At 36.9% G+C, this 13805-nt stretch overlaps 1 pseudogene; it reads left to right on the top strand.

Moving 5' to 3' along the window:
• The first annotated feature begins 200 nt into the window (after positions 1 to 200).
• LOC143670419 (1-acyl-sn-glycerol-3-phosphate acyltransferase epsilon pseudogene) lies at positions 201 to 1259 on the top strand (annotated as a pseudogene).
• The last annotated feature ends 12546 nt before the right edge of the window (positions 1260 to 13805 follow it).

Genomic DNA, 13805 nt, shown 5'->3' with positions numbered 1-13805 from the left:
GTGAAAGATGTGTCAGGTTCCGCAGCTCAGGTGATGGCCGGTGGCCAGAGGAGGTGAGGAGGCGGTGGCGGAGTCTGTCCAGGGCTGGGTAATTGGCCGCCGCCTGCTGGTTGCGGACCGAGGGTGAACCTGGCGGTTTGGGCAAGCAGCCGAGGATAGAGCAAGTAGATGCCGGACTTGGCCAGCGCAGCGGCTGGAAGATGCTGCTGTCCCTGGTGCTCAACAAGTACTCCATGTCCTAAGTGCCGCTGGCCGTGATATTCCTGGGCACCGCCCCCACCTACGTTCTGGCCTGGGGGCCTGGAAGCTGTTCTCCTTGCTGCCCTCTGGCTTCTGTCAGGCAGTGGATAACCGGCTCTACTTCATTTACAAGAGCATGGTGCTTTTCTTCTTTGAGAACTACATCGGGGTGCAGATATTGCTATATGGGGATTTTCAAAAAAAGAAAGAAAATATGATATATTTATCCAATCATCAAAGCACAGTTGACTGGATTGTTGCTGATATTTTGACCATCAGACAGAATGCACTTGGACATTTGCACTATGTTCTGAAAGACCAGTTAAAGTGGCCTCCATTGTATGGGTGTTATTTTTCTCAGCGGGGAGGAATCTATGTAAAACTGCTAAGTTTAGTGAAAAAGAAAATAAAAACAAGCAGCAGAACTACATGAATGCTGGAACTCCAGTGTTTCTCTGATTTTTCCAGGAACTAACAAAAGTCATTTCAGCTAGCCAAACATTTACTGCTCAAGAAGGCCTTACAGTGTTGAAACATGTACTGACACCTACAGTAAAGCAACTCATGTTGCTTTTGATTCTATGAAGAATTATTTGGATGCAATTTATGATGTTATGGTGACTTACGATGGGACTATGGACGATAAGGGGCAACAAAAAGAAGCACCGTCCATGACTGAATTTCTTTGCAAAGAATGTCCAAAAATTCACATTCACTTTGATTGAATACACAAAAAGATGTCCCAGAAGAACCAGCATATATGAAAAGATGGCTTCATGAACATTTTGAAATAAAAGATAAATTGCTTATATAATTCTGTGATTCAGTGGATCCAGAATAAAGAAACAAATTTCCCAGGAAAAGTGTTAATTCCAAATTAAGTCTCAAGAAGACTTTACTATCATTATTGATCTTAAGTGGTTTGACTACTTATGACAGAGACTGGAAAGAAACTATACGTGAAAATGTGGATATATGGAACCTTAATTGGCCTCTTATGGGTTAGTTTTAAAGCATAAACAAATAGCTGACTTCATTCAGTGGAATGTCCCACATTGTCTATTATTGGCAGCTGCACATTACTTCAGTTTGTTCCTGAATTTATTAAGAAGTGTAAATAAAGCCTTGTTCATTGAACTTTGGATAAAATCCAATTTGTGACTAAAGCCTAGATGCAGTGGGTCTTCAACAAGCACATGATTTACAAGTTTTATAACTGAAATTGCTGAAAAGGTAAAAGTTAATTGGAGTTAATGCTAATCTTTGCATTTCCCATGAGCTAATGTCAACTGCAGAAGATTATTAGCACTGTATAATTTGCTGTTATATAATTTAGGATCATTAACTGTTTGTTATTTTCAATTTTTTACAACTTGACTGGTCTCAAACTCTTATCACTAAAGAATTTAGCATCTTGCAACTGTAATATTTTGTTTTTTGCTGTATTTCTCCAAGTCAATCAAGCAAATTGTAATTAAATATCAAACTATTCAAGGAAAAGAGCAAACAATGTTCATGGGGAAGAAACTCTGTTTAGCATGTTTTTATTGTATTGCATTATTAGCTGATTTCACTTTATATTTGCAAAAAATGAACATTACTAATATTTACTGAAACAGTTTAATTTGTGCACTCTGTACTCTACACAAAAGAATGTACAAAATATGAGAATTAAGTTTTAGTTAAATTTGTGACTCTAATTTGTTATAGCAGAACTTTAAATTGCCCAGCATTTTGAAGATTTTAGCTAAGCTATTAGTACTTTGCAACATCTGTGCCATAAGTACTCGAGAATATTAAGATTTCCTGTTACTTTTTATTTCAAATAATAAGTGTGAACTTTATTGGACACTAAGTCTAGAGCCGTTTGAGGTAATAGGAGCCTTCAAATGTTCCAGCTAAATTTACTAACATGTGCCTTTTGCCTATTACTTTGATTTAGAAAAATATTTAATCCAAAAATGATTTTTATGTTATCATGGCAGATTTCAAGTGTTCTACTCCTTTGCGTTTGCATTAAATTAAGTGGTACTGTTCAATGGCTTATACAGTAGACTTGCAGTGAAGAAGTACATAGCCAACTGTATTTGTCTTGTTATAGAATTGAACTCTTTAAGCTTTTAAAAGTTTCACCAGCTACTGCAAAGTCATTTAGCATTTGTCTTATTTCCAAAAATTCACCGTCCTTAAGTCAGGGAGATACAGATACAATTCATCAGGACTGAGTGAATTATTTCTCATTAGTTTTAATGAGGCAACAGGCATCACTTCAAAATGAGAGCTATGTTCCAAGAACCAAATCACACAGTTTTCACTTATGGAACTATATGTTCCATGATCCCATGGAAGAAAAGCTTTTTCTTAAACATGTGATCTACTCTTCTTTATTTTATAATTTAAACTTGTCTACCAATCCTTTAAGATAACGTTTCTGCCTACTGCTAACAGATTTTTGTTGTACAATTGTTATAATGGTGACAGATATAATACACCAATTGATTCATGATAAACAGTGAAAAAATAAAGGGAGCTTTTGTCTGGCTGTGTTGCATTACTTCTCCAAAACAAGAGAGTAAGCCATTTCAAGCAGCACATTTGAACTATGAGTGTGAATTAGTATGCACATATTCTACGTATATATGTACACGTTCGTATACACATATTCTCAAAGCTTACAATTGGCTTAATTATGAATGGAGACATAAGTAGAACTTTTGTAAAGTGCTCTTATGCTGAATTGTAATTTCTTTTTACCTGTAGAGTGAAATTAAAATAAATCCCATGTTTTGTTGAATATTTTTAACAGTCTTAAAGTTGGAACCTATTTCAAATTAGATAAAAATAAATGTAGGGTTTGTAACTTATTTTGAACATCATGGGTTTAGTCTCACTTTAAATTTTAAGAAGCAATGCCATTGCAATTATGTGGATTATAAGTGATTTTAAGAAGGCAAAGTGACCTGCATTAAGGATCACCTTGAACATTGTTTTTCTTCTGTCTATGCTGGTATTCTTCTGACAAAAGGTCTGTATAATATTTCTTAGTTTTTGTAAAAAAATTATATCAAAATCTTTGGAAAATTAGTGGCTTTTCATTAACATGCATTGATTTAGACTTAAATTATTATTTTATAAAATTCAGAGCCCTATGCCCACTTGTAAATCTTTTTCACATAATATTACTTAAGCTTTTGTTTGTATCATTATTGTTGTTTATTTACAGCTTAATTACTTAGTTTTTTTAAATAACAGTGCCATGCTTTTATGCTTTATTTAGAAGACAGGTATGTTTGGGTGAAAGCTTAAAGAAAATAAAATCTTTCACTGTCAAAAAAAAATAGAATTATACATCATGATCAAGTCGGATTTATCCCTGGTATGCAAGGGTGATTCAATATAAGAAAATCAGTTAGGAGGCAGGGCAAGATGGTGGTGTACAGAGCTGTAGAACTTAGTTAGTCCTCTAGGGAAGCACGTAAATAACCAGGAAGTGTCTTGAACAACTGTTTGGGAAGACATCTGTGAGTGGACACACATTGTACATCAGTCTGGAGTGAGTGGAAGAATTGAGAACACAGCCTAAAACTGTTAAATGGGACTCTCAAACAGTGGAGGCTGGCACACTTCCCTGACTGGCATGGAAGGCTGTTGTGGAGGCACTTCCTTATGGAAAAAGAAGAAGTCTCTACTAGGAGCAAGGAAAGGTAGCTCAACCATGCTTCAAATGTGGTGTTAACAAAATCAGATTACTGAATTCAGGCTCCCAGCACAGGTAAACCCAGAGCAAACAAGAAAGGAACCCTGAGGTTTCTCCTAGCAGGGAAGAGGTGGGGCTGATGAAAAATAAAAACAGAGGCTTTTGGAGTTGGCTGAGCTCAGAATAATGGAAGAAGACTGTGCTCCAAGAAAAGGGACACATAGAGCAGGGTACCAACACTGCCACTTGATTGGTAAACGTGGGGGCATGAGGACCAACTCTGATAAAGAATTTTTATAAAATATTTTTATTGTAAAAACTTAATATACCAACATATATTCTTGACACAGAAATATTTCATACATGGTGTACAATCCATGGTTCACAGTATCATCACATAGTTGTGTATTCATCACCATGATCATTTTTTGAACATTTGCCTCACTCTAGCAAAAGAAATAAAAGGAAAAAAGAAAAAACTCATACATAACAAACCCCTCACTCCTCCCTCTCATTGACCACTAGTGTTTCCATCTACTCAATTTATTTTACCCTTTGTACCCCCTATTATTTATTTATTTTTATCCATACTTTTAACTCATCTGTCCATACCCTGGATATAAGGAGCATCAGACACACGGTTCTCACAATCACACAGTCACATTGTAAATGCTATATCTTTATACAGTTCTCTTCAAGAATCCAGGTTACTGGGACTCAGCTCAACAGTTTCAGGTACTTCCCTCCAGTGACTCCAATACACCATAAATTAGAAAGGGATATCTATAAAGTGCATAAGAATAACCTTCAGGATAGCCTCTCGACTCTATTTGAAATCTCTCAGCCACTAAAACATTATTTTGTTTCATTTCTCTCTTCCCTTTTTGGTCCAGAAGCCTTTCTCAATCTCTTGATGCCAGGTCCTGGCTTATGCCAGGCTTTCTGTCCCATGTTGCCAGAGAGATTTATATCCCTGGGAGTCATGTCCCATGTAGGAGGGAAGGCTGTGAGTTCACATGCTCTGTTGGCTTAGAGAGAAAGCCACATCTGAGCAACAAAAGAGGTTCTCTGAAGGTGACTCTTAAGCCTAATTTTCAGTAAGCTTAGCTTGTCCTTTGCAGGAATAAGTTTCATAGGGGCAAACCCCAAGATTGAGGGCTTAACCTATTAATTTGATAGTCCCCACTGCTTGTGAGAATATCAGGAATTTTCCAAATGGGGAAGTTGAATTTCTCCCTTTCTCCCCATTTCCCCAAGGGAACATTGCAAATACTTCTTTATTCACTTTTCAAATCACTCTTGGATTTATCAGGGCATCACACTAACCTGGACAAATCTCATGCACTATTCAAGGTTCCATGCACTTATGGTGTTCAATTAAACTGTCCACATATGTTAAATTAGGAAATGTACTAGTCAAAATATAAATTTTGTATCAAATAAACATGTCTTGCTTTAGTCTCACACAGAAGTTGAACTTTTAAAATATGAATGACCATCTATTTTCAACACCCTGCAATATTGACATTCCTTAGTTCTTCCTCATGCAAAGTATTTTTAAATTTCTATATTTAGTTACTATCATTGTACAGTCTAGGCATTCCTAGATTATACCATCTCAGTCTTTATCATCTATTTTTCCTTCTGGTTTCACATGTGCCCTCAACCCTCCTCCCTCTATCATTCTCGCATTCAACTTCATTCAGTGTACTTACATTATTGTGCTACATTCAGATAATATTGTGTTATCTATTTCTGAATTTTTACAATCAGTTGACAAAGAATTTTTTAACTATTCTTAGCAACTCATTTAGGAAAGCCTCAAGCATTTTCAAATATCAGAACTTACCCAGTCAAAGACAGAGTTAAGATGTGTTTGAGAGACTAAGTAACTAGTCTGGTGAAGGAGATAATTCCCTAAAGGATGTATCTTCCCCAAGAAATGGGAGGATGTGGCAGGGCCCAGCATAAGTGGTAACTTTCATTCAGAGAACTCAGACCACAAGGGCTGGAAAACAGAAACAGCTTAAACTGGCCTTCTACCTCAGACTCTGTCTCAACCATGATCCTGGCAGGGACAGACAGGGTCTGCTGAGAATTAAAGGCAGCATACTCAATTTACACTGGTGGGAAGCTGTGGGCTGAGAAGCACCACCTGCTGGGAAGGATAGGAAAATTACAGAGTCAAGAAACTTCTCAAGAAATATTGTCAACTTGATGGGTCTCATCCTTAGGGAAATATCATGCTGATTATACCCTCCTCCTGACAAGGGACTTTCTAGTCTTGGAAAATCTTGAGTCAACCATATCCAGGGAGACACTTCTCAAAAAAAAAAAGTTCCATATAGGCAGATAAAGAACCAGAAAAACAAGAGCTGAAAAGTTCTGATCAGTTAAACAGAAGCTATGATAGACATGTAGAATAAGTCAAATGGAATGTCAAATAACAGATAAAGAACAAAGCCAACCAGCAAGAAAGCCCTAGATAAAATAGAAAATTGACCTCCAGAATAAAATAATCAAGGAAATAAAATGCCGAGACACCAGTAAAAAATCATGAGTCATGCTAGGAAGAATGAAGACATAGCCCAGGCAAAGCAACAGACTAACATTTCAAACAAGATATAGGGACTGAAACAACTAATTAAAGATCTTCAAGCAAATCTTCTAAATCAAATAAAAATCAAATCAATGAGGTGGAAGAAAATATGTCAAAAGAATGGAAGGATATAAAGAAGACACTGTGAACATATGACATTGTGAACACACAGAAGAACTTAAAAGATTGAAAAAACACATGGTAGAATTTATTGGAATGTAAAGCACAATAGAAGATATGAAAACCCCAATGGAGACTTATGACAACATATTTGAAGAAGCAGAAGAAAAGATTAGTGAACTAGAGTACAAGACATCTGAAATCCTATACACAAGAGAACAGATAGGGGAAAAGAATGGAAAAATATGAATGGGGTCACAAGAAATTGAATGACAACATGAAGCACACCAATATAAGAGGTATTAGTGTCACAGAAGGAGAAGAGAAGAGAAAAGGGGCAGAAAGAATAATGGAGGAAATAATCACTGAAAATTTTCCATCTCTTATTAAAGACATAAAGTTACAGATCCAAGAAGTGAACCACACTATAAACGGAGAGAACAGAATATGCCCAGTCTAAGACACTTATTAATCAGATTGTTAAATTTCAAAGACAAAGAGAATTCTGAAAGCAGCAAGAGAAAAGTGGTACATTACATTCAAGGGAAGTTAAGTTGATAAGACTATGTGTGGATTTCTCACCAGAAACCATGTATGCAAGAAGATGACATAAGATATATTGAAATACTGAAAGAGAAAAACTGCCAGCCATGAATTCTATATCTAACAAAACTCTTCTTCCAAAATGAGAAATGTTTCGTATATTTTCAGACAGACACAGAGAGTTTGTCAAAAAAGAGACCTGCTCTACAAGAAATAATAAATGGTTGTAAGGTGAAAGCTAGGACCATGAGTGACACCAGAAGGAAAGATAGGCAATAAAGATTGGAACTGTATACCTCAGTGAAACCTAGAGTGGACAATGATGGTGATTAAATGCACAAATATAAGAATGTTTTTACATGAGGGGGCACAAATGAATGTCAATATTGCAATGTGTTGAAAGTGGGATAGTCTATGTAAAAAATACAATCAATGCAAGCTAGGGTCTATAATTAACAGTTGTAATATGCTTCTAGTAAATGTAACAAAGGCAATATACCAAAGCTAAATGTTAATTAGAGGGGTAATTAAGAAAAGAAGTATAGGATTCCTCTTGTTGTTGTTATTGTTTCTCCTTTTTTCTTTATTTTATTTTAAAATTTTTATTCTTCACTTTTTCCTCTTCTTTATTTGCAGAAGAAATGGAAATGTCCTCCTATAGATTTAGTGGTGAATGCATACCTGCAATTAAACTAGGAACCATTGATTGTTTATGAAGGATGGTTGTGAATAAAACTATTTTAAAAAGAAACAGAAAGATACCAGTGCTGGAGAAAACATGGAAAGATAGATGTACCTATTCACTGTTGGTAGGGGAGTAGAATGCTGTAGCTTCTCTGGAGGTTCCAAAGGAGGTTAAGTATAGCATTGCCATTTGACCCTGCAACCCCATTATTAAGTATATACTTGGAAGAACCAAAAGGGAGAAGATGAATAAACATTTTTACACAGTGTTTATGGTGGCAGTACTCATTATTTGCAATGGAGGAAGGTGGTGCAAGGGTACATCGACTGAAGAACAGAAGGGTGAACTGTGGTGTATACATACAAAGGAATATTAAGAAGCTGAAAGAAGAAATGAGGTTGTGAGGCATGCAACTAGGTGAATCAACCTGAGGACAATATATGGTGTGAAATAAACCAGAAACAAAAAGACAGAAATTATAATGCTTTACAAATATGCACTAACAATAATATGCAAACTCTGAGAATTGAATTTAAGAACTTAGGTTATCAGGAGAAGGCTTATTGTAATGTTCCCTACATTATGAGCTCTTATAGCATTCACATCTATAGCTGAGTTGTCATTGTTATCTCTAAATTCTGAGATGCTGAGCTCTTTCTATTTAACATGGCCATCTCCTGGGCCTTTTTGACATCTGATACTCAGAGCTAGAGTTCTGCAACTATGAAACTCAGCATTACCCTTACAGCAACTGTTTAAAATGCTGAAAAAGAGATCAGACTTCAATTACAGATATGAATGAAGCTGATCTCATTAGGACTAAGTTAAATCAAAGTAAAGGGTAGAGGATGACATTGACTGTGCTTTAAAACTTCAGCATCTGTGTGAGACCAAAGGAAAAGATGTTTATTAGGTGCAGAATTTATATTTTCCATAACACACTATCTAATTTAACTTTTGTAATCTGTTTATTTGAATTATGGAACCTGAATGAGGAGTGAGATCTTGCTGGATTGTACAGGAGGATGTGGTGCCCCAATACATCAGAGTAACCTGGGCAGAAAATGAAAACTATTTGCACAATCCCCTTGAGATACTGGGGAAAATTTTTGAAATATTAAACTTCCCCATCTGGGAAATTGCAGACATTCTATCAAACATTGGGGACTAAAAATTTCATAGCCCAGGGCCTCAATCTGGGACTTCCCCTTGTGAAACTTATTCCTGTTGAGAAGAAACCAAGCCTACTCATCAATATGCCTAAGAGTCACACTCCAAGAACCTCTTTTGCTGCTCAGATGTGGCCTCTTGCTGTAAGACAACTCTGCAGGTAAATTTACTGCCCTACTCCCCGTGTGGGACATGACTCACAGGGGTGTAAATATCCCTGGCAAAGTTGGACTCTTGGGAATGAGTCTGGACCTGACATTGTGGGATTGAGAAAGCCTACTTGCACAAAAAGGGGAAGAGAAATGAAACAAAAAGTTTCAGTGGCTGAGAGATTTCAAACAGAATTGAGAGGTCATTCTGGAGGTTATTATTACGCATTATATAAATATCCCATTTTATATTTTAGTATGTTAGAATTGCTAGGAGGAAATACCTGAAACAGTTGAACTGTAATCCAGTAGCCTTGATTCTTGATGATGATTGTATAACCATATAGCTTTCGTGGTGTGACCATGTGATTTGAACACCTTGCCACTAACACGCCCTTTATCCAGTGTATGAACAAATGGGCAAGAAAATAAAGATAAAAATAAGTAAATAATAGAGGGAGAGAGAAGGGGTATGGGATGTTTAGGGTGTTCTTTTTCATTTTGATTTCTACTTTTGTGGACAAATGAAAATGATCAAAAATTGATTGTGGTGGGACACCTGGGAAGATGGTGGAGAAGAGTGGGTTAAATTCACTCCAGTTCTGTGGAACAAGATAAGAGACAGGGAGAAACTGACTGGGACTGCAGTCCCGGGATGTGAGTAAACAAATAGGGTATCTAAGGAGCTTTGGAGGAGGAAAGGCTGGAAGATAAAGATGAGGAGAGCTGGGTGGTTCAATTGATCATGATCCCCAATGAGGGTGGGCTGTAGCACGAAGGGAAATGTGGATTGGAGGGAATTAGCCATCCCTCTGCTCCAGTCTGTCCCAGCTTCTGGATGAGGAAACCTCCATGTGCAGCTCGATAGCCAATAGCACCCACGGGAAGCCCAGAGGTGGATCCAACCATCTGCAAAGGGGACTGGGCTTCTGGAAGCAAGAAGCAATTGCTGAGCTGGGTACCCTACAGATGCAGGGTCTGGCAGACTCACCTGCATGACCATATTCCAACCACTGCAGTCTGGGAGGGGTGGCCCTGAAGGAAGAGGTGCCTCAGATCACCACCTGTTGATGAGAAGGGGTAAGTGCAGACAGGCTAACTCCCTATCTACCTAGGTTTTAATTTTTTTCTCTAATATTCTTTTTTAAAATATATTTTTAGTAGTATTATTGTGATTTTATTATTTTTACTTTTTATTTTATATATTTGCATTTTTACTGTTTTTTATTTCTTATTTATATATTTTTATTATTCTATTTTATTCATTTATTTATTTCCAATATTTCTTTCTTATTTTTTCTTAAGTTTTCTCTCCCTTTGGTGGGCATCAGCTTGAATTCATCCCCAAAATATCTTGGGGTGGCTTCTTCTGATTTTATGGCCTACTAATGTTGAGGTGCATTTTGTTATCGTTATTTTTTTCAAATTTTAATATTTCCTTTTTATTTATTATTATTAACTCTTTTTTATGTGCATAGGTTGGGAATTGATCCTGGGTTTCCTGTGTGATGGGTAGTCATTCTACTACTGAAGTACCCATGCACCTCTGCCTAGCTTTTCTTTTTTTTAACTTTTTAAATTGTATAATATAACATATATACAAAGCAAAGGAAGGAAAAGGCAATCGTTTTCCAAGCACTCCTCAACAAGTAGTTACAGGACAGATCCCACAGTTTGTCATGGGCTACCATACCATCCTCTCAGATTTTTCCTTCTAGCTACTACAGAATATAGGACGCTAGAAGGAAAACATATTTCTTTATTATCACCATTGATTTTTTTCTCTTTCTTTGTGTGAAAAATAACATATTCGCAAAAAAGCAATAAATTTCAAAGCACAGCACAATGATTAGTTGTAGAACAGATTTCAGAGTTTGGTATGGGTTACAATTCCATAATTTTCAGCTTTTACTTCTAGTTGCTTTAAGATACTGGAAGCTAAAAGAAATATGTATTTAATGATTCAGCAAATATATTCATTTGTTAAATCCTACCTTCTTATATAACTCCATCATCACCTTTGATCTTTCTATCCCACTCTTTAGGGGTATTTGGGCTATGACCATTCTAACTTTTTCATGTTGGAAGGGGCTGCCAATAATATGGGGTAGGAAGATGGAACAAGCTGATGTTCTGAAGAGGCTGGGCCCTCTAGGTTTCAGGATTTATCTGGTCCAGGGACTCATCTGGAGGTTGTAGGTTTCTGAAAGTTACCCTAGTGCAAGGAAACTTTGTACAATCTTATATATAGCCCTAGGTGTTATTTAGGATTGGCTGGGATGGCTTTGGTTGGGGTTTGGCAAATTGTAATAGGTAGCAATGTCTAACTGAAGCTTGCATAAGAGTGAACTCCAGAATAGCCTCTCGACTCTATTTGAACTCTCTCAGCCACTGATACTTCATTAGTTACACTTCTTTCCCCCCTTTTTATCAGGATGGAATTGTTGATCCCATAGTGCCAGGGCTGTACTCATCCCTAGGAGTCATCTCCCATGCCAACAGGGAGTCTTTCATGCCTGGATGTCATGTCCCATGTTGGGGTGAGGACAATTATTTCACTTACAGAGTTGGCCTTAGAGAGAGTGAGTTGGCATGGATTCGAATAGACCCTTAAGTTGAATTGCATCCCGTACATAAGATCCTGGTCTTGGTTTGGCAGTGAATAACTGACAAACCAAGTGCAAAAGGAAAGCTTCAATGTAAAATGAAATAAATACAAAATTTTAGACCAGTGAAGGAAACCAATTTGCAAAATAATCCTATTAAGATAATCAAGTGACCTGAACACAACAGAAAATTGCATAGCATGTGAAGATCCTAGCATAAATGGCCCAGCAAAACAACTAAATCAAAACTCCAGAGGGGACACAGAATATGGAACAACTACTCATGGATGTCTATAAAGAAATGAAGGGTATCAGAAAGACAGTAGAAAACCATAAAGAATTTAACAGATTATATCAAAATGGCAACTATCACTGAAATGAAAGATGCAGTAGACAAAATTAGAAATATACTAAATACACGATAGCTGATTTGAAGAAGCAAAAAGAAGAAAAAGTGAGCTAGAGGAGAGAACAATTGAACTAGAGTGCACAAAAGAATAAGTGGCAAGAAAGATTTTTAAAAAATGTAATTGGGTCTTAGGAAAATGATAGAAAACAAGAGGTGCAAAAATATGAGTCACTGGTGTACCAGAAGGAGAACAGAAGAGTAGAGAGCTGGGAAATTTAGTTAAAGATACAAATGTGAAAAATGCCCCATACTTACAAAAATCATAAATATGCAAATCAAAAAGGCCAAATGAACTCCAAAAGAATAAATCCAAATAGGCTTTTTCCAAGACACATGTGAATCAAACTGTCAAATGTTGAAGAAAAGCAGAAAGTCATGAAAGCAATCTACTACATACAAGAGCAAACACTTGGGACTGACTTTGGATTACACAACAGGCACCATGGAAGCAAGGAGGCAGTGGTGTGATATATTTAAGATCTTGGGCAAGAAAGGCTTCAGGCCAAGAAATCTTTATGCAGTCAAGTTATCTTCAAAATTGAGGGAGAAATTAAAGCCTTCAAAGACAAACAAAGATTGAGAGAATTTGTCAACAAGAGACCTGCTCTCCAAGAAATATGAAATGGAGTCCTATCAGCTGAAAAAAGACAGAAGAGAGAGGTCTGGAGGAGGCCACTGAATTGAAGAATACTAGTGACAATAATTTAAAGGATAAAAAGAGAAAGAAGGAATAGAATATATCTATCTGAAAAATAAAAACTAAATGACAAGAAGTAGATTCAAGAACTGCTTTTACAGTAGTTACTTTGAATGTTGATGGACTTAAACCCACCAATTAAAACATACAGACCAGGTGGTTCAGTGGTAGAATGCTCACCTTCCATGTGGGAGACCTGGGTTTCATTCTCAGAACATGTACCACCACCACCCCCAAAAAACCATACAGACTAGCAAAATGAATTAAAATATATAACCCATCTCTTTTAGTTTGTTAAAGCTGCTGGGATGCAATATACCAGAAATGGAATGACTTTTAAAAAGTGGAATTTATTAAGTTTCAAATTTACAGTTCTAAGGCCATGAAAATATCCAAATTAAGGCACCAACAAGAGGTTACTTTCACTCAAGGAAGGCCAGTGTTGCCTGGAACAATTCTGTCAGCTGGGAAGGAAAGAGGCTAGCATCTGCTGGGTTCTTTGGCTTCTGGACACCTCATCAGCTGTGAAGGCACATGGTGATGTCTGCTAGCTTTTTCTCCTAGCTTCTTCAATGGCTTACCCAGGGGCAATTTCTTTAATCTCCAAAGGTCTCTGCTGTGTGGGCTCCGTAGGCATTGAAGTTTTATCCAAACAGATTCCTCTTAAAGGGCTCCAGGAAGCAATCCTAAGCAATACTGAATGAAGATTAAAGAATATGGCTTTTCCAGGGTATACAGCAGTTTCAAACTGGCACACTCCACTCTCTGGACCCCAAAAGACATGTTCTTTCCAAATGCAAAATACATTCATTCCATCAGAATCTCTCAAAGCCTTAAACCATTTTAGTAACAATACAAATATAATGCAAAGTTTGAAACAGTACCACATC

This window comes from Tamandua tetradactyla, chromosome X (genome assembly GCF_023851605.1).
Source record: "Tamandua tetradactyla isolate mTamTet1 chromosome X, mTamTet1.pri, whole genome shotgun sequence".
NCBI classification, from domain to species: Eukaryota; Metazoa; Chordata; class Mammalia; order Pilosa; family Myrmecophagidae; genus Tamandua; species Tamandua tetradactyla.
This window is presented reverse-complemented; position numbering and strand designations above follow the sequence as displayed.